Raw genomic sequence first — 22,082 nt, 5'->3', positions numbered from 1 at the left:
AAAAAAATAAGAAAATTTAGATAGTCATGCTCGATGTTATGTTACTCTACAACAGATTTCATTTAAAACGATTAGACTGGTTTTTAGAATTAACCCTTTATCACTTTAATTATAACCTATACAGTATATAATATATAAATGAAATTCAATAAATCATGTATATGTATAAGATTTTATTCCCACACCAATATATTCCGTTATTCACGATAACTAGATTATACGATTTAGGATTTATGTAAACACTACCGTCAAGTATGCTGCGATCCTTATATTTATATATCAATTGTGAATATAAAGTTTACTTTCTGAAGGGACCTTATGGGTATATTGTTCAAATATTGCTCGATTTTACTTATTCCTCACAGCATGATTTTTAAAAATATTTTGCTTACCCAGCTGGCATTTGGAAGATTGTTGGATGATTAATCAGTAAACTGACTCATTTTTGACCTAAAAGTGATTAATAAGTTGAGCGCTTAAAAAATGATTCGAGAATGATACTGATATATGATTGAAAACTAATTTTTTTAAAAACAATAACAAAATGTATATCAATCATAAATTGATCATCCTGGTGTATAAAATATGATGGTTTTAAAAACTTATTTTGTGATCATATTTCGAGCAGTTGGAAGATCAAAAATTGTTTCTCATGTAATTGTTTTTGTTAGCAATAGAATAGCAACACGTATACTTAAAAACGATTCAAAATTGAGTCGAAACTGATTAGAAAATGGGCTAAGAAAAGACTATTTTAGAAGAGTTGGCAAAAAATTTTGTGTGGCCTAAAATAAGTTGATATAATTCTCATTTCGTTTATAAAATTAAATGTATAAGTATTTCAATTTGTATGATATTTATAAAGTCGATTTTCTGTCATAGAAATTGAAATTATATTATGCTTTAATTATAATAATTTTATATGCTTAATGATCTTCCACGGAAGATAGTTGGTGACTAATCAGTCTAAATAATTCCAATTAATGTTTAAAATCTGATTTATTTGAAAAACAATAACAAAATGTACTGCTATCACAAATAGGTCTTCCAGGTGTTCGAAATTTGATTATTTATAAATTTATTTTGTAGTTACATTTCGAGCAGTCGGAAGATCAAAAAGTGTTTTCTGTTGTATTGTATTTGTCTGTAACAAACATAAAAATTACTCAGAAAAGACTCGAAAATGACAGAATATGATTCGAAAATAATTATAAAATGACCAGTAAGTCGGCACATTAATGATTAAAAAATGAGTCAGAATTGATCAGAAGTGGGCCTCATAAAAGACTTGTTTAGAAGTGTCGCGGGTAGGGTACCATTTTCTCCCGACGAATGTATCATTTATGATCAGAAAATGATCATTTTAATCGTGTAGAAGAGTCATAAATGACTCAAATGTGATCAAAAATTTCAAAAATGCTAGCTGGGGTGTATGTTTTGCAAACAACGGCACAAACGCACTATGGTGGTATATAGAATAAACACTTGATTTTGTTTGTGATTGTACATTGCAACAAGAACTAGTGTTTTATACAATTATTAATGATGATTGTGGACAAAGTATAAAGTATATATTTTGCAGAGGACCCTTGTATTAATTGCGTGTAATAATTATTTTTATCTTTAAATGTAAAGAAGTTAAATTTGTTATTGTTATAACATAAAAAATCCGTTTGTGTAAACAAAATTATATTTCTAAAGGTTTTATACTATTGACGAAACAATTTCAAATAATAATAAATCACAATGTGACCTGATGCATTAACAATTGTACATGTAAAATTTGACATTTAGCTCAGCAAAGTTTCCCATGGTCATGAAATTTTAAGAATTTATTTCTTAAAATCATAAATAAAAATATGAATGTCCGCATTGTCAACGGAAATAACAACTATAAAGGCTAAAAAAAAGAATAAACATTAAATTGCAAGTACATGAGCAATGATGATGCAAATGATTTTCATGGTAACATAGGAAGAATATAATGGTGGCGCCATTTGTTGCTAAAAACCACAAACGATGACACTTTAAGTGTTAAATATTAGAACAAAAACACATTAAACATTTATGCAGCAGTTGTGTATGTTAGTGTATTGCTGTTACAGCATGATTTATCTATAATATTTTGCAACTTATAGACAAGCGTAATCCTTGAGAACATTTTTGAAAATATAGTGCAGCTTTCACATAAGCATGGAAGACATACAAAATAAGTAGTTAGAGCATGGATTCCACTGATATTGAATTGTTTTTTTTTATGACTTGAATGAGTTATTCATTGCTGTACAATATTCATTAAAATAATTGATTTTGACCAATAAGGATTTGTTGTTTCTCATAGGAATTTACTTTGGCGTACTATTTTTACCGCAATATGTGTTTGTACAGATGTTCGTCACGCACCCACTTTATTGTCCGACTGTCACGATCACACGGAGAGATCGCAATTTTCAAGATAATTTGACTCGCCTTTTTCGCTCAAGGATGAGTTCTGTTCAAAGTGTTTAAATTCGGTCCAGTATTTCACTTATCAAACATAACATCCAACCGCCCGACTAGGTCCTTGAATTCATAATTATGTTACATATAAATTTCACACAAGCTTTGAAGATCTTGCCCAATTTCATAATGATCAACGAAATTTTCGTACAACTAACTGATAAAGAATTTTTCATAGAAATATACAAATTTTATTTTGATTCAATATCAATAAATATTATATTTTATAAAATTAGTTCCAAAATCCACGTTATAAGTATATTTTAACAAGACAATACAATTAAACGAATTAGTATCATAATGAGCTATATCTCGAAACCGATTTTTTGTTTTCGATGCGGGATTATTTGCTGAATATTTTGCCACCGAAATTTCTTTTTCAGGAAAATGAGAGATAGTGACTATTGAATATAGTCCCTTGAAATGAACAGAACACTAAAAATTTTTATTCCATACAGCAGTTGCTCATTACAAAACTGCATTAAATCATTTTTTATTGTTTATGTACTTTAAAAAGAGTTCCATAAACAAAATAAGTTTCAAACTCAAACTCACACTCAAGATGTAACATCAATCATACAGTTGATTTTGATCGATTTAAGTACCAATACTAATATTTTAACTTTTTCTTCCCACAATTTCCTCCTCTTAAAGCCTATTTAGTATTTAAGTCACAACCACACACATAGTAGTGCAGTCATAAGAAATCAATCAAAATTGTATTAGATTTTCCTGAAATTTTATTTCACCAAATTACAAGCAGCTCAAAGAAATGTAAAACATTTTTATATTGATTACATTGTAAATCAATGTTTACAAAAACCCTTTCATTAAGTAAAGAAGAAAAATACACTTGTTTGAAAAGGGAAAATAAAAATAAAACAAGTAAGAAAGTATAGACGAGTATTACCGACTATATGATAACCTATAGAAGGATATTAGAATGTTATTTAATTTGTATAATAATAATAATAATGTTGAATTTTATCTTGGTATTGAGGAGGTCAATATACCAGAATATTGGGAACTGTAATTTTCGGACAGCCATTAGCTGATGGCTTTATCGAAATAAATTTAGTTCGATATTATTCTAATATGTTTGGAATTTGCAATTTGTACAAACGCATAATATTCTGCCCACTACAGTGGTGTAGGGTATAAAAATAAGTTAAAAAAAACAAGGAGTAGAATGTTCACACATCACTTAACATAAAAAAATGTGATTTAAATCAAAGCTTTTTTAACAAGTCGCAAAAAAACACACAAAAAATGGCAAATAAAATGTGAAAAACTGCAAAAGTCTTCTCAAAACAAGAAAAAAACACATTTTTGGCATTTACCAACATACACCAAAATAAGAGAGTAAAAATTGAGATTCAATATATACACATATCGGAAAAAATCGTTAAAAAATTACACATCTGGGTTGGCAAACTTGATGCTATTGTACTCTTTTTGTTACAATTCGATCTTTAAAAGTACAGTGGAACACCAATGACCCAATTTGTGCAATTATAATTCTACAATTCCTTACTGAAGTAATACTCTAAAATTGTGCTGACATATAGTTTAAAGAAGTACCAAGTTCCTGGAAGAGACAAAAATAAATTTTACCTAATTTCAAAAGACCTTTGAAATTTTTATATAAATTTCTATAGACTCTTCTATTGTTAGTTTATAGACTGCTACATGATTTTTTAATTAAATTTGCCATTCCTGTCCTTAAATTTGCCATCCCTGTCCCTGTCCCTTAAATTTGCCACACCCTTTTTCTTTGAAGACAAACGTAAACTGACTGAAAGGATAATAGTTCACCTTTTTTTCTTGCTTGCTATCATGTTTTTTCTGCTAAAATACGCAGGTGGGCGCCGGAGTTTTATAACTCGAGAGGTAAAAACATGATATTTTCTTTGTAGTTAGTTTTTATGGTTTACTTTCCAGTAAGGATTTCTGTTCCTTTGTTGCTATACCCTACACCACTATAGTGGGAAGGGTACTATGCGTTTGTGCTGATGTTTGTAACGCATTTAAAAAATGTTACCGATCGACTCAGAATCACTTTCTGAGTCGATTTAACGATATCCGTCCGACTGTCCGTTTGTCCATGTAAACGTAGTTATCAAAGTACATGTCGCAATTTTCAAGATTTGAAATACACGCTTGTTTTGACCTAAGGACGAAGCCTATTGAAAATGGTTAAAATCGGTCCATTATTTCACCTACATAGCCCCCCCTACAACTGAACCTCCCGAAAAGAGCTTTTGAGCTCATAATTATATATAATATAAATGTAACTCGATGAAAGTTCGCACATCTAAGTTTTATACAATCCTTGATGACTTTGACGAATTTCGAAATGATCGGACTTCATTTGACCCTAGCCTCCATACAAAGCCTCCTTCAGAAAGTGACTTGAATATCCGCAATTCATTTATTAGCACTATTATTGCAATGAAATATAGCACCGACAAATATTTTATAAATACAAATCTATCCTGCCCATTTTATCTGGATCGGTCCACATTCGCTCCTATCCCCCATATAAACAATTTATGAGCAAAATTTATTCACTAATTTTTATAAGGATCGAAGGTTTACATATCACAAGTCTTACGGAAACCACAATATACATATCTACAGATTTTTGGCCCATAATTGGCACAATCAATTCGAAAAGAGGACAAATCACAATTCGAATTCAATTTTTTTTTACTAATTTTTGTTTGATTTGGAATACATTATTATATTTTTGTCTATGTAATAATACATGGAGTAGTGATTATTCCAAATATGTTTTATATATTAACTCAAATGCACATTTATGTATGTATATGCTTAATTAACCTTTAAAAATACTAACATTTTATTTTTTTAATATAAAAATAAAAAAGTAAATCACGAAAAAATAATATTTACATTAAAGAAAAAGTTAAAAATAATATCGATAAAGAAATAAAGAAAATACTGATCAATTACACAGCATTATATGTCAATTGCAAAGAGACATTGGTATTGAAATATGTACATGCATACATCATTTCTTTTATATTCATGCGACTAAATATTACCTTGACTTCTATTTGATTCAATAAAAATGAAATAATTTACGTTTATCGAGCACAAAAAGCAATAAAATAAATTTCACATTTCGAACAAAAAAATGGAAAAAATAAAAAGAATAATCATGTACCTGTTATTGTTTGTTAACACTAATACAGTTTCTTTAACACGTGTCCTTGTCAAGGATACGTTTAAATTCATATGTATTGTAACTGATTACAAAAGAGTTGAATGAGAAAATGGATGAATGAATGTATGACTATGTAGAAAATAAAAATATGTGAAATACATACACATATATACAATAGGGTGAATCCAAAAATGGAAGTTGCTGATGATCCCACCGAAAATTAGTATTTAGGTAATTCTTTCTAAGGTCATTTTCAAAAAAAAATATTTTTTATTTTTCTTGTATTTAATACATTAATACGCATGGTTTTAGAGGTACTCATACAAATAAAGTAGTTCATGGGACACCCTAATGTATATCAATCATGTGTAGTTTTATAAGCTTTTCGTTGATACACATTGTATTTTGAAATAAATATTTCCGTTGTACTGAAAACTTACACTGTACATACATACATACATACATATGTGTTGTGGTGCTTGCTTCGCAAACAACATTTTGAATAATGTTGTTTATTCAATAAAGTTGGTTTTAAATTTAAATAAAATTGAATTTTGAAAAAGGAACTTCTCTAAAATTTAAAAAAAGCTCCTCTCAAAAGCTTCTTTCATGACAATATTTCGAAAAACGACATCTTAGGATGACTAAAGTTTAATTTTTAGTAGAAACAACAATACCTTGTTTGTTCTCTATGTGTACCCTATTGTACATACATAGCACATACATATTTATGTATGTATTAAGCTAAACATGGAAGATGAGAAATAAATTGTTATTTTGTATAACAATGTTTCTATTTTTAGGTGAAACTTCTTAAATAACTTTAATTTTAAAGAATACATAGGTTTCAAGGCAAATTTATTTGTTTAAGTCAACTGCAGTTTTTGGAACTATAGAAAGATTTTGTTTAGTGGTTTAGTTAATTAGTTAGTTAGTTAGTTAGTTAGTTAGGTAGTTAGTTAGTAGTTAGTTAGTTAGTTAGTTAGTTAGTTAGTTAGTAGTTAGTTAGTTAGTTAGTTAGTTAGTTAGTTAGTTAGTTAGTTAGTTAGTTAGTTAGTTAGTTAGTTAGTTAGTTAGTTAGTTAGTTAGTTAGTTAGTTAGTTAGTTAGTTAGTTAGTTAGTTAGTTAGTTAGTTAGTTAGTTAGTTAGTAGTTAGTTAGTTAGTTAGTTAGTTAGTTAGTAGTTAGTTAGTTAGTTAGTTAGTTAGTTAGTTAGTTAGTTAGTAGTTAGTTAGTTAGTTAGTTAGTTAGTTAGTTAGTTAGTTAGTTAGTTAGTTAGTTAGTTAGTTAGTTAGTTAGTTAGTTAGTTAGTTAGTTAGTTAGTTAGTAGTTAGTTAGTTAGTTAGTTAGTTAGTTAAATTTTAAAAGTCATAAAATCATGATTTTGGAATTTTATTATATTAACATTAAATATTATATTGACATCAAATATTTTCTAGTTTATATTTCAAATACTTACTATCATCGGAGAATATTGTAACAAAATTTTGTCTTCTAATGTCCTCTTCTCTGGGAATTTTCGCTCCTTTAATACACAGGCGTAAGGATATTAGTAGATGGTCTTCAAATTTCATAATGTTTATAATTTGTAAATAAGATGATAATTTTTATGTTTTTTAATAAATATATTAATTTGTACATAAGATTCGGTAAGCCGATATAGGCCTGTTTTCTGTTTTTCTTGAATTTTATTCTATGACTCTTTATATTTATTTATTACATACTTTTTATACCCTACACCACTTTAGTGGGGAGAGTATATTGGATTTGTGCTGATGTTTGTAACATATAAAAATATTCGTCCTAGACCCACCTTAAAGTATACCAATCGGCTTAGAATCGTTTTCTGAGTCGATTAAGCTATGTCCGTCCGTCCGTCTGGCTGGCTGTCCATGTAAACCTTGTGCGCAAGCTACAGGTCGCAATTTTCAAGATAATTGGATGAAATTTAGCACGCACGTTTTATTTGACCCAAGGACGAAGCCTATTGAAAATGGTTAAAATCGGTCCATTATTTCACCTAGCCCCCATAGAACAGAACCGCCCGAAAAGGGCTTCTGAGCTCATAATTATGTTAAATATAGAGATATATCGACAAAATACGGCACAACTAAGTTTTATAGAAGTCTTGATAACCCTGCCAAATTTCATAAAGATCGGGCCCCATTTGACCCTAGCTCCCATACAAAGTCCCCTTTAGAAAATTACTTGAATGTCCCAAATTAACTTATAAACACAAATATCGCGATGAAATTCAGCGATATTTGTGTTCACAAAATTTTATCGGGCTTGGTCCATATTTGCCCCTAGCCCCCATATAAAGCCTCTTTCAGAAAATTAGTTTTTCATCCATAAATTGCTTAAATGTATCGGAACAAGGGAATATTGAAGATAAATGAGATATTATGAAAAATAAATCACATTTAATATTCATAACTGGTGTAGGGTATCATATGGTCGGCCACGCCCGACTATACTTTCTTACTTGTTTATTCTTATTTTTGTTTCTAACTGAATAACTCACAATCAGTCAGACTATAACAAATCATATCAATCTTTAAGTGTGTGAATGATGAACAGAATGGTAGAGCAGCTACACCTAACTTTATTAAAGCTCATCAAATAACAGCAACGATATAAACTACATCAGAAACACCGCAGTACCAATGCCAGCACCAAATACTTGAATGCCTCCCTACACACATACATATAAATTAGATGGGCTCAAAATTAGTATCATTAACGCGATTTCTTTAAATATAGTGAAATTAATAAATAAATATAGTAAATAAATGTTATCTTTTAGGCTATCTTTCTATTAACATGAGAGAACACGTAACAAGTCTATTCACCATTTTCTTTGCTATATATTCACAAAATGATATATAAATACCCTACGTGGTATATTAAGTTTGTGCTGAAGTTTATAGCGCACAATAATATTCGTCCTATACCAACCTTAAAGTATTCCAATGGACATAGAATCGTTTTCTTAGTCGATTAAGCCTTGCCCGTCCGTCTGGCTGTCCATGTAAAGCTTTTGCCTAAGGTACAGCTCGAAATTTTCAAGATAATGGGAACAAATTTGGCGCAAGGACGACGACCGAAAAGCGCGTTTGAGCTTATAGTTATGTTAAATATACCTGTATCTCTATTAAAAGAAAATCTATATTTTGTGCACCTCTAATATACATACATCATACTTAGACACAAACACTACATAGCTTCAAATGCCAGCTTAAGCAAACATGCTGATTTACTATTCTGTGTAGCAAAAATAACTTGAAATAAACATCAGCTGCACACAGAACAAACACTTAAAGTGAGTGTAGAATAATGTGAATTTTTCTAATACACTCTAATGTTGTTTTATTTTTTTACCCTCGTGTTTTCACTTCCTTTTCCCCTTTTGGCTTCTAATGCTCCAGCACACTTTCCCCGTAGAACAATATACTGTTGCGCGTTGTTGTAAATAAATCGCAACAGACGTCATTTGCTTTAAAACATAAACACAAACACCATTGACTATTTGTCTGCCTCCCTGACAGCCTGGCTTTCTATACATAAGTATTTGTAAACATGTATAAATGTATATGCATGTGTGGGTGTCAGTTAGAATCAGTGAGAGTGTATGGTAAATGTACTTGGTATACAGACATTCAATCAATTTAACGCATAATTCCTGATGGATTTAACGGTAATTGATGATTGATTACTGTACATATAGTAAATGGCATTAAAAGCGAAAAATGCCTATAAGCGAGAAAGAGAGCAAGAGCAAGAACAATAAAAATCCTTATACACAGGCAGAAAAATTAAGAATCCATATAAATCTATAAAATATAAATATAAAGAAAACCTTAGAATGTGATGTGAAGTAAAAACTCAACAATTTACTAGAAAATAACTAAGATTTATTGAAATGCTGGTAAAGACGAATTCCATATGCCTTATTAATTATTAAAGGAGATTTTAATGGTCATTCTTGTGGCTTTTGGCTTTATATTACAGTTTTAAATGGTATTTAAACTGTTGAGAAGGAATGACATAGATATATATTTTAAAGTTTAAATAACATTTATAACATTTTTAAATGTCTGATAAGTAGCTGAAATCATTGGGCCTTATTTTCAGTTCCATAGCTCTTCCCGGACGGCCATAATTGGAAAACGAAATAACATAATTTTTTGTGTATAAAACCCAAACTGAAACTTGTACTTAATAATACTTCTTCTCTTTAAGTGTAAAAATTTGATTAAAATCGCAAAAACCATTAAAGAACATTTATTTATTTCTCTACTACAGTAGAGGAATGAATTATAGTCGAATACTTAATAATTAAAATTATTACTTATACCACCAGTTGTCTTAAATAGATTCTCCTTACGTTTATACAATCAAAAAATGAAATATTTGTTTACAACTTTTATAGATTATTAGTTCAATGTAGGGGTGATTTATTTCATTTAAATTTTTGTCAGACTTAAGATCAAATTTTGGTATTACAGCTATAAAAAATATATCAAAATAACTTTTTCTGGTATTTATTGCCTTTTTAACTTTATTATTAAAGATCACCGGTTGATACAGCAAAACTAAACTCATCAATACCAATCAGCTTTCACAATTAATATTGTAGAAAAAAGAATGTCAATAATTGTTAATATGTTACAATTGATATATAAAATTTTCTAAACATTTCTATCACTGTACGGTGAACAATTCACTAAAGTACTTTACCAAGATTGTTGTTTATTACAACAACAAAAACAATTTTCTTAAACGATAAAGATGGCATGTGATTTTATTTATTTACGTCTTATTTTTCACTCTCACCATGCCCCTCTCTCACAACCTTTCATCCTCTAAAACACTCTTTCTATTCTCATAATATTCATCCTGTTGATTGTATATTCGCTACAAATTCCCCAATGTCAACATAAATAATGAAATGCTAAAGAAGTTAAAGAAAGAAATTGAAGTGTGTACCAGCATTTCGAATATATTGTCCTTAGGAAGTGTCTGCTTGATCTTTGTGTTTCTTTTTTTTTTTTTTTGCAGAAATTTCTGTTGTTCAATATAGTATAGGCTTTTTTCGTCAGTCACTTGTTATTTGATTTTGGTGTTCGTCTTTTTTTCCCATTTTTGCAATTTAACTTAATGCCCTGTAATTTATTATTGTGAACTTAGAGTGTTGTGTGTCTGTGTTGTTTTAACTTATATCAATTTTGTTATTCCTAGTGGAACTAATTTATATTTTGCCTTTCAATTTTTTATGTTTGTTCTTTTTTTATACATTTTGTTAAAGGTTTATTAACACAAATCATCACTTCATTAAAAATTTGTTTATTTCCTGGGTTTTTTCTAAATATTGAAGTGAATTTATGTAGGTATAAAATATTGAGTAATATTAGGAAGTTTTTGATGTCCAGGTCATGAGAATTAAGTTTAAATTGGGTGGGGATATGAATAAATTAAAAAAGACTTTGACATTAACATTTTTTAAGTTCTTCTAGTTCTAAGAACATGATGAGTCGTCTAGTGTGTCAAATTTTATATTATTTTACTATAATCATCACCAGTTTATATTGAAAAAATTGCGAAATTTCATTAAATTATTTTTAAAATTACGTCCTGCACCTTGCTCTCAAACTTAGAAAATGAAAAAAAAAAGGATTTTAAGCGAATTGGTATAGTTTAAGGTTGGTATAGATGCAAAAAATAAACAAATATTAATAAAAACAAGTGAAAAACTATAGTCGGGTGTGGCCGACCATATAATACCCTATACCAATTACGAATATTAAATGCCATTCATTTTCAATAATAATGCATTTATGTTGAATCTCAGGAAATTATTCTGGGCCGACTTGTATACTTTAAGGTGGGTGTAGGATCTATATTTCTGGGTGTTAGAAACATCAGCACAAACACTTAATACCCTCCCCACTATAGTGGTGTAGAGTATAATTAAAATAAATCAGTTTTGCATATTTAAAATAATTGTATAAACTAATTAAAATTATGCACACACTAACGCTTTACAAAAGCAAAACTAAATAGTTCTTTAACTGAGTTATTCGTAAGGTACAAATACTTACTAATATATAAAAGACATCGTTTGAGTGGTGAAATGTTGTGACCTCAACATTTTTCTAAAAATCTTCCATAAAAAAGTAAACAAAAAATTAAAAATTTCTGCAATTTTATTTGAACTTTAACAGTAATCATATGTTTTTTTTTTCGATTCTCTCCCCTTTAGAATCATTCCATTATTTATTTGAATAAATTTTAATTTGTTTGATGAAATTCCTTACTTATTTAGCTTTATTTACAATTTATATACATTTTTATGCTGTCTGTTTCTATTAAAACGTCAAAAAAAATTAAAAATTGAAAGGAAAAATAAGTCAAAAGAAAATACAGCTTTTGGCTTTGACAAATAGTGAATGAGAAAATCATGTTTAAATCTAAATACTAAATATGTTCATCACAAATACATATTAAATGACTTTTAAATAGAAAGACCGGCTAACAGTGAAGCAGACAGACACATAGACATTTAACAGAATGCAAACATTCGTAGAAAAATATATACAAATTGAATGAGTTGATAGACAACAAATTAAAAAAGAAAATATATATACATATGTACAAAATATAAATCAAATAAACATTCAAATAGGCAAATAATTTTACTAAATACTAAGGCAAGCGAGTGGCAAGAGTTGCCTATGCATGTGCCTTCACAATCATATATGTTTATGTCAATATGTGTTGGTATGTTAAATATGTTGCAAATTTATGGTGTATGTTGTTAGACATCTGGACACACATAAACATTTCTGTGGTTTTTGTTCTAAATGCTAAAATGATATGCGAAATTTTTTAATTAATGAACTCAGAGTTTGCGAAGCAATGAGGGGATTTTTTAAAATTTCTTTAAAAACGTTTAGAGAAAACACGAACACAAAAATCAACTCTGTGTGACTTACATATACATTTATTAGTTGTTCCGCTTGAATGTCTTGACTTACAATTATAAATGTGCTGATTTGTATATATTGTACCCATTACTGTTATACTCCTACATAATTGTTGATTTGTACAAACGATTTGCCACAAACAAATTGAAAAGTTGCTACAAATATCTATTTAATTTTAAAAGTATACTAAAGTAAATACATGCAGAGACCATCTTTGTTTAGCCGTGTAGAGGGTCACTTGATTAAAATCAGTTTAGAGGTATCTAAAAATGTGTTTTATAGGAATGTTCCCCTATAAACATCAGGGTGATATTATTCATTAAATTAACTGAAGAGGACCGTTTTTCATAAAATTTTTTTAAACCAATTTCGGTTCATACAAAACATCTTTACATCGAACATCACTTCCCGACACTTTCCGCATGAAATTCGGTAGGAAAATTTACGTTCCTATAAATGTTTCATATATAAAATTTCATAACTGTTCACGTATATTTAAGTCAGCAAAGATCGTCAAAGTAATTTTCTTATTGATCGAACCTCAATACATTTGGTAGAGAGGTTTTAACTCATATGTGTGTCGAATTTCATCGCTTTTCTGTATTTTGTATTTTTAAGCCAGTAATGATCGTTTAAGTATAGGGAGTGGGGTCAATTATCCACACAAAGTTTAATAGAGAGATTTTGGCTTCATTGAAACTTATGTGTGTCGAATTTCATCACTATACTAGTATTTTTAAGCCAGTAATGAGCGTTAAACTAATTTTCTAAAGGGGGCCTTATATGGGGGTAGGATCAATTACAGACCGATCCTCATAAAATTTGGTAGGGAGATTTTGGAAACTTATTTATGTCGAATTTCATCGCTATACTCGTACTTTTGAAACAGATATGCCCATTAACGCTGTTTTCGCGGGTCCACTTGTATGGGGGCTATCCGAAAGCATGGACCGATATTGCCCATTTTCAATACCAAATAAACCTTACCTATAGAGAAGAAAATTTCAAACCTCTTTCTCGTTCTGTTCGGACTCTATCGTCCTTTCAACAGACAGACGGACGGACATGGCTAGATCATCTTAGAATTTAATAAGGACCCAGAATATATCGTCTCCTAAAACGCAAACGGCCCTATCTAACATTTTTAAAATTTTACAGGAGTAGCAAAAAACTATTTAAATTGAAAAGTTTGTTTCTATCAACGCGATTTATTTGTAGTAAATAAACAAATAATTTAATAGTGAAACCTATCATTTGTTGTCATGATTGACAGTGGCGTATATAAAAATGGATAAATTGGATTTTTTAATTTCAATATTCAAATGTTTTCGTAGATAGGGCCTTTTGCTTTTTGTCAATAATATCGATAATGTTGGTCGTAGAAGTCCAATTTTTGGTGTGGACATTTGTTTTGATGCAATACATTAGAATCAATAATAAAATCGATTTTGAATTTTTGGTTAGTTAGGGCCCTTTGCGTTTCAGGTGACGATATATACGTTTGTGGGTCTATGACCAATATTTCGATGTGTTATAAACGGAATCAAAAAATCCATATACCCCCCATCTTTTTTCATATGTTCGGTCATACCCGAATATGCATTTTTATTGGTTTTTTGTACACTAGAGTCTAAACAACAACTCGTGCTGGAAATGGCTTGAAAAATGTAAAATTAGGTAAATAAAATGACTTTTGGATTGCTTCAATCGAGTTATGGAAATCCGTTTAGACTAAAATTTGCACAATAATAAACAAAATGAGACCAATCCAATGAAAATCAATATTTTTGGATACCTCTAGAGTTCATAGGAGATGTAGGATATCATTATTATGGCTTGCCCGATTACGATCTCATAGAATGTGTGTTGGAAAGTAAATAAGTGATCTATAATTGTGATTCATTTTGCTATACATGCTCGTAAACCTGCTCAAAAATTTAAATATTCATTTAAAAAAAGATGTTTAAATATATTAGCACAACATTTTTCTATTTATAAATACAAAGTACAAAAAAACAAACAAAAACATCGACATACAGTTTTTGTGCCACATTGAGAGCAGACAGAGATCATATGGGAATTATTGCAATTATGTTAAAAGCAATTTTGTAAAAAAAAAATTAAGTATAGATGGAGAATGTAAAAGTTGAAAACAAAAGAAGAAAACCCAAGGAGAACAAATAAGTATTATTCACCTGAAAGATACTGGAAAAGTTGTAGTTGTTATATAACTTGTGCTAAAGTTAATATTGACTTAAGTGAAATGACTTTTAGTTAAAGCATGTTATACTTTTTTTTACAGCTAAGTAGAAAAAGGTAGAGTTAGTGCTATTTTGTATAAATTAATTTCTATTGAGAAGGAGTTATTATTATTCTTTTCCTTAATTTTTCACATCATTACAAATGTAAAAACTGTTTCTTAATTTTCTTAAATCGGAGACTTCTTAAAAATGTTAACTAAATACGTTTTTTCCACTCCTCTAATACAAATAGTGCGTGATTTTTTCTTTATTAAATACATAGTTTTAAATTCATGAACTTTGTCCTGCATGTTTTCTTAATATTCTGTGTATTTACATGAACTAATAACTAACCAAATGATAATTTAAATGAAAATGATATCAATAATATATGAAACATCTGTTTTGTATTTAATCAAAAGTGTATATATGTGGTTTATTTTTACTTTCATTTCATGTGACTTGACAATTTTTTGTATAAAAGAAAAAGCAATTTTTAGCAAATATATACATCATCATCATTCTTGTAATACATCCTTATGTATGATGTAAGAATATGTATTCAAAAACATGTACACGTACGATGATAGAAATGACATCCGGAACTAAATGAATGAAATCACTTTAATATGTTTGTTGTTATGTACATAGCATAGAGGGAGGAAGGGGTGGTGCACGTACATAAAAACATTCATACAATTCATACAAAACAAACTTGTACATATCAAGGAAATAAATTTAGTAATATTTCTTAATACAGTAACACATTGAGATTTACATAAAATGAACCCACCTCGTTAGTTTCCTCAACTAAATGTAGTTGTAAGGTTTATAGTATTCTATAACCATGAAATAGGTTTAGGTTATGGGAGGTAACTAATATTGATGCTTTAATATGAAACTAGTTTATAAACTTAGTTTTCAGATCGCATCACGGTGAAGTTATATCCTTCGTAAGTACATACAAATAATATTGTTCACCTCTATATTTGATATGCCCTTTGTTTAACTTTAGGTTATATTCTCAGGAAATTGCGCCAGAGTCAAATACGCTTTTTTAGATCAAATAATAAATTAAAAAAAAATTTACAAAAATTTAGATTAAATATTTTTGGTTTACAAATTAAATTCAAAAAATTATTATTTGATCACGGTGATAATATTGAAGGAGAGTACTTAGCACGCTCGCTTACAAATAACTACTTAAATAAGTACCTACCTACGAACATGAGTCTCTTGTTTGTTAGTTCATAATACCACTGGTTAATTATTTTGTTGTGCATTTAATATTAACGATTTTTAAACAAAAAGGTTAATCAGAATTTTAAAAGTACACGCAAAGAAAAAACATGGTTGTACATTTTCATTGCGATCAAAATATATTCCTAAATGTCTCATATGACTATTACAATTAAACCTTAATTTATATAACCATTTAACATGTCATATTATAAAATTACATGATCCTCAATTATGAAATTTATTTTATTTTCTACCAAACATTTGATATTATTCCTATAAAAATTAATTTATTTTTCAAATTTGTAAACATATTTTAATTAAAATTTACTCTTTTAAAGAGTAAACAGTGTGTGTGTTCTCAAATTAATTTAATATTAAAAATAAAAATTAAATAAGAACAAAATATATGTTGTTAAAGGTAAGTATAAATGTGAATTTAGAATAGCAATTGCGTTTCCTATTCCTTTCATTTGTTTAGTTAAATATACTTAAAAGGGCACTTTTTCTTATTTGAAAAATAAAAATTAGATGTATATTTGAGTTTAATTGACATTTTTACTGTGACGTCATTGTTAAAACAAAAAAAGTTGAAGTTCAAACATGTATTGCTTACTGTTTCTATGTATTTTCAATATTAAGCTTTCAATATTTATACGAACTATTTAATTTTTGAAGGTACAACATCATTGTATGCCATTTTTCTCTCTAAAACGCCACAGAGCGTCATTTGATAATAAGAACTTGAAGATTAAAGAAGTGTAAGAAACAAGGAATTGAAATTAAAATAAAAAACCAATTGAATTAAAAAAAATACATTTTCTTATAAAACTATGTGAGTGTAAAATATGTATTAAAAGTGATTATTTAATTCATAAAGTATAAGAAATTTTCTATTTTTACATATTTTATAATTTTTCTTTTTAATTGTTGTAAACATATCTTTTTTGTGAAATGTCACAAAATTATTTTTTTTAATATCCATAGTCAACGAGTAATTCTAATTTGGATATATTTTTCGTGTCCGCAGAACAAAAGAATGGTATACCAGACTCTACACCGCTTGATCACCTGTAATCAGTTTTTAGCAGAAGTACCACTTAACTAGGAATAGGTATATCGACATTACAAATGTTAGTAGATCTTCCATCAATATATGTAAGTAATAATGTACGTATAAATTACGTAATTAAAATCATATTGATTTTTCTAGGATATTCTTCAATTTATACTGGCTGATGGAAAATTGTAATTTTGATTTATTGTTATTTTAATTAAAATTATTTTTTGTTGGTAATAAAATGATTCCCTTAAATATTTGATGTTATTAATGGGGATAATATAATGGTAAATTAAAGAACAAATTATGGTATTGTAGGAATCATATTATAATTGTTATAGGAACAATAATATGTTAACTTATGACAACCTACAAGAATCATATTATGATCTCCAAAGTGAAGTATTTTATATGGTTGTCCTAATTATAATTCCAAACATTAATGATAGTTTCAGTTTATGGTAGCCCTAACCATATTTCTTCTTTGCGTGTACATTTAACTTTTAAAATTGCCATGTCCGTTTGTGTGCTAAATCTAACTAATTGTATTTCCGAAATGGGAGTGGATTCACGCCCACTAGAAATTTTGAAGTAAAAAGCTTATAGTTCCTTCTAGAAATAAAGGAAGACACTGTGAATTTCAAAGAAATCGGTCCAGCCGTTTAGTTGCCTATAAAGTCCAAACAAACAAACATACAACAAGTATGAATGTTATATTCGGCCATTCTATCCCCACTATCAAATTTTGTGCCGTAAAAATAAAGTAAATTTTGGAAGGTCTTCTCATTTATTTGATGTATACTGAAATTTACTACTCGAAATTAATATAGACATTAGAGTGATTTTTGAAATAGAGATTTTTGTTGCTATAAAGCTTGTTTATGATAAATTTCACCACTACACTGCTATTATTTAGCCAGTTAGATCGGTTATGAATCGATCTTCATAAGATTTGGTAGAGAGATTTTGGCTTGTAATAAACTTAGTTATCTCGAATTTCTTCTCTGTACTCACATTTTTACGACAGTTAGCGTTTACGTAATTGTTTTTAAGGAGACCTTTTAAAATTTTTCAGAGAGATTTTGTCTTGTAAAAAAGTTGTTTTTAAGCCAGTAGAGCGTTAAAAATACTTGCTGAAGGGGAACTTATATGGGGGTAGGGTCAATAATGGGCCATTCCTCATAAAATTTAGCAGATAGATTTTATCTTGTAACAAACTTATTTATGCCATTTTCTGAAGGGGCCCTTATATAGCGGGTAGGGTCAATTATTGGCCGATCCATATACCATTTTACAAAGAGGTTTAGGTTCCTATAAAATATGTTTATGACGAATTTTCTTATAAGGCGGGTAGGGTCAATTATGAGCCGATCCTTATAAAATTTTACAGAGAGATTTAGTTTCCTATAAAACATGTTTATGCCGAATTTCACCACTATAGATACTTCCTTTAGACATTTATGAGCATTAAAGTCATTTTCTGAAGTGGCCCTTATATGGCGGGTAGGGTCAATTATTGACCGATCCTTATAAAATTTTACAGAGAGATTTAGGTTCCTATAAAACATGTTTATGCCGAATTTCACCATATATGCTTCATTTAGCTAGTTATGTGCGTTAAAGTCATTTTCTGAAGTGGACCTTATATGGGGGCTAGGCAAAATCGTGGACAAATATTGCGCATTTTCAATTCAAAAAAACCTGCATTAACTAAAAATATCTGGGCAAAATTTCAGCTCTTTAACTGTTCCCGTTTGAGCTCTATCGTGTTTTCAACAGACAGACAGACCGACGGACATGGCTAGATCGCCGACAATTTAATACATATAGTGTTGGAAAGTTTATTTCAGTTAAAAGATACAAACAATTACAGATTGTATCCACAGTAGATTTAATTTATTCTTAATATATTGTCTACTGTATTTGTACTATAAATGTCTAATTTTTTGTAACTACATTTTTGTGTTGCATTTTAGAGCTTCTGCCACTGTTTGAATAGACATGTGTCAAAATCAGTTATGTTTTGTAAATACATACGAATAAAAATACTTTTTAAATTAAAGTAAGTATCTTGACATGTGTTTGTATTTATTTGTTTTTTTCGTCGAGACTGTTAAAATTATAAGGATTTATTAGAAAAATGTGTAAACTAAGTTTTTTGAAATAAACTTTACTTTAAACTTTTAAAACTCAAAACGTTTTAATATACGTAAGAAAATATTTTATTGATTATAAAAATACATATTTCAAAACTTTGTTTTTGTAGGTATACCTTTTACAGTTGTTTGTAGTGTAGAACATTTTTATTAAAATTAAAAATTTTACATCGAATTTGCCCGAAAATTCCAATTCACTAAATAAATAGAACAATTAAAATATATACAAACATACTTATATATTTATTAATTACCTATGTTTTCACTTTTTCAATTCGAATAATACCAAAATGGAAATTGCTGCATTTGTTTCTACATCCCTCATCTGTTATGTGTTTCTAATAGTATGTGGATGGAGATTTTTTTGAAAATGTATGTACGAAAATGTATCTACTTTAAGTGGATACTTATTTATATTATATATTTACATAATGAATAATATGATAGGATTTTACTTAAATACCTAAATAAAGCACTGTAGTGTGGGTTGTCAAACTAAAATGTTTATAAATATTTGTAGCTTAATAAATGAAATGTAATTGCCACTTTTCAAAAACCTGGAATGTCTTATATACTTATACATAGTCTGTTTGCATTGCAATAGTGTTACATTTGCAGCTAACATACATATGTAGATCCGAGGGTAGAAATAATGCGGCTCAGTGTGATATTACTTTTATATGTTTTCTGCTTAATGTCAGTCGGTTTTAACATTTGTTTTGTGATTTTACCTAGATTCAGTTGCCGTATAGTAAACCACTCATACGTATGATTATTGCATCACTTTTAATATAATTAAATATCAATCATACGTACTATAATATAACAATTTCGAATTTTATTACATTACATAATAAAAATTAATAAATAAATATATTTGTATTAATAATACTTTTACAAAAATATAAATAGAAACATTTTAAAAATACAACTTTTTTATTTTCAGGAATGTTAACATCAAACTACTTTACACAGGTATTTCAAAAAGTTCTACAAACGAAAATCTTGATTTTGTTTGATTAAGTTTGACTTTTATTTTTTATAACCACCATTAAAAAAATATATATGTATATTGTTTTGTCATTCCGTTTGTAATACATCGCGATATCGGTCATAGACTCACAAAAGTATATATATTCTTTATATTCAAATTTTATGGAGATCGGCCCATAATTGACTCTACCCCCCATATAAGGAACCTCTCAGAAAATTACTTTAAAGTTCATAGTTTATTTCAAAATTATAGTATATCAACGTAATTGACATAAAAATGTTTTATAGAAACTAAAATCTCTCTGCCAAATATTAAGAGGATCGGTCCATAATTGATTCTACCTTCAACATTAAACAAACCTTAAAAAATAGCAACGTAATTCGACATAAACAACTTCTTCAAAGTTAGAGTAAAGCAATGAAATTCGACATAAACAAGTTTTATAAAAACAAGAATTCTAACTGTTTTTTGAGGATCGGTCCATAAGTGACCTTATCCCCTATAAATGGACTTTCTCGTAGAATAACATTAGCGACCCTTAGGTATTGGCTTAAAAATACCAGTATAGTGATAAAATTCATCATGAACTAGTTTCATAGTATCTAAAATCTTTCTGTCAAATATTATTAGCATCGGGCCATATTAGATCAGTTTAGAAAAAAATGCATTTTCTAATGATATTCAAAGTTTCACTTAAATAAGAAACTGCATATAGAAAAGGGGCAAAACTAAAAATGTGAGCTTAAAATTCCTTTAAAACTATAATTTGTTACACATCAAACACCCTAAAAAGTTTTAAATCATTTTTAATTTATCTTAATTAAAAACCTTTCTTCCTATATATTTTTTTCACTCCCAAGTGATGAAATAGTGTACACAAAATTTTACTCCATGTACTCATGTAAATATGCAGAAACTTCCTCGTTATTTATTTTAGTCAAAAACAAAGAAATTCTCTGTAGAACACAGTAATTGATGTTGTCAGCGAATCCTTTCAGTTAAAGTTAATGACACAAAAAACGACCTTAAAATTTGCGCTTGTTATTGTTTTTTGTGCAAAAACATAAAAAAAAATCTGTCTTCTTTAAAAGTTTTCTTTTTTTTCAAATTAGTAACACTTTTGCCGTGAATGTATTCAACAAAACAAAATGACTTTAGCACACAAAATCTGTTAACACAGATTTAAAAAATGTTTTTCTTACCTTTATTTCTGCTTATGTTGAATGCATTTTCTTTTTGTTTCTCTTCACAATTTTAACTTAATAAAAACAATAAGTGTGTTGCTCATTTTTGTTTATGCAACCACACTAACTAAAGGTGTATAAATGTATTTTTGGGTGAAAATAGCTATTTTTTTGCAGCTTTTCATACGAACAAATGTGTTAAATTTTTTTCCCCATCATATTTTCCACACAAAAAACCATCATGTGCACAATTTATACAATTTTTCGTTGCCAGTATGCATATTGAAAAAAAAAGAAAAATAAAACTATATTATAGTTTTATTTTTCTTAACACTTTCATAGGGAAAAAGAAAAACAACATGAAATGTTCAGTGAGTGACATGATGGTGGAAGTCGTTGCCGTACAGAGAAATAAACTTAAACTAAGGAAAAATGCACAATATTGTAGTTGAATGTATGGCGGATTTTTGTTAATACAGTTGAGGATATTGTGCTTTAAAGCTGAAAGTGTTGAAATAGTATGTGTGTGCAACTA

The 22,082-nt window shown here is 28.6% G+C and overlaps 1 protein-coding gene across 1 annotated transcript in view; it reads left to right on the top strand.

Moving 5' to 3' along the window:
- LOC119600927 (myb-like protein P) overlaps positions 1–22,082 on the top strand; it is a 267,016-nt gene that overhangs the window by 63,889 nt on the left and 181,045 nt on the right. The window contains exon 2 of the mRNA XM_037951516.1: positions 20,316–20,344. The gene's annotated coding sequence lies outside the window, so the exon portion shown is untranslated. The remainder of the gene's footprint in view (positions 1–20,315; positions 20,345–22,082) is intronic.

The sequence above is a fragment of the Lucilia sericata genome, unplaced genomic scaffold, assembly GCF_015586225.1.
Source record: "Lucilia sericata isolate MDLA Ls3-8-SP2 unplaced genomic scaffold, ASM1558622v1 Contig000128F_arrow, whole genome shotgun sequence".
NCBI classification, from domain to species: Eukaryota; Metazoa; Arthropoda; class Insecta; order Diptera; family Calliphoridae; genus Lucilia; species Lucilia sericata.
Note: the sequence above shows the minus strand (reverse complement) of the source record. Positions and strands in the feature narration are given on the sequence as shown.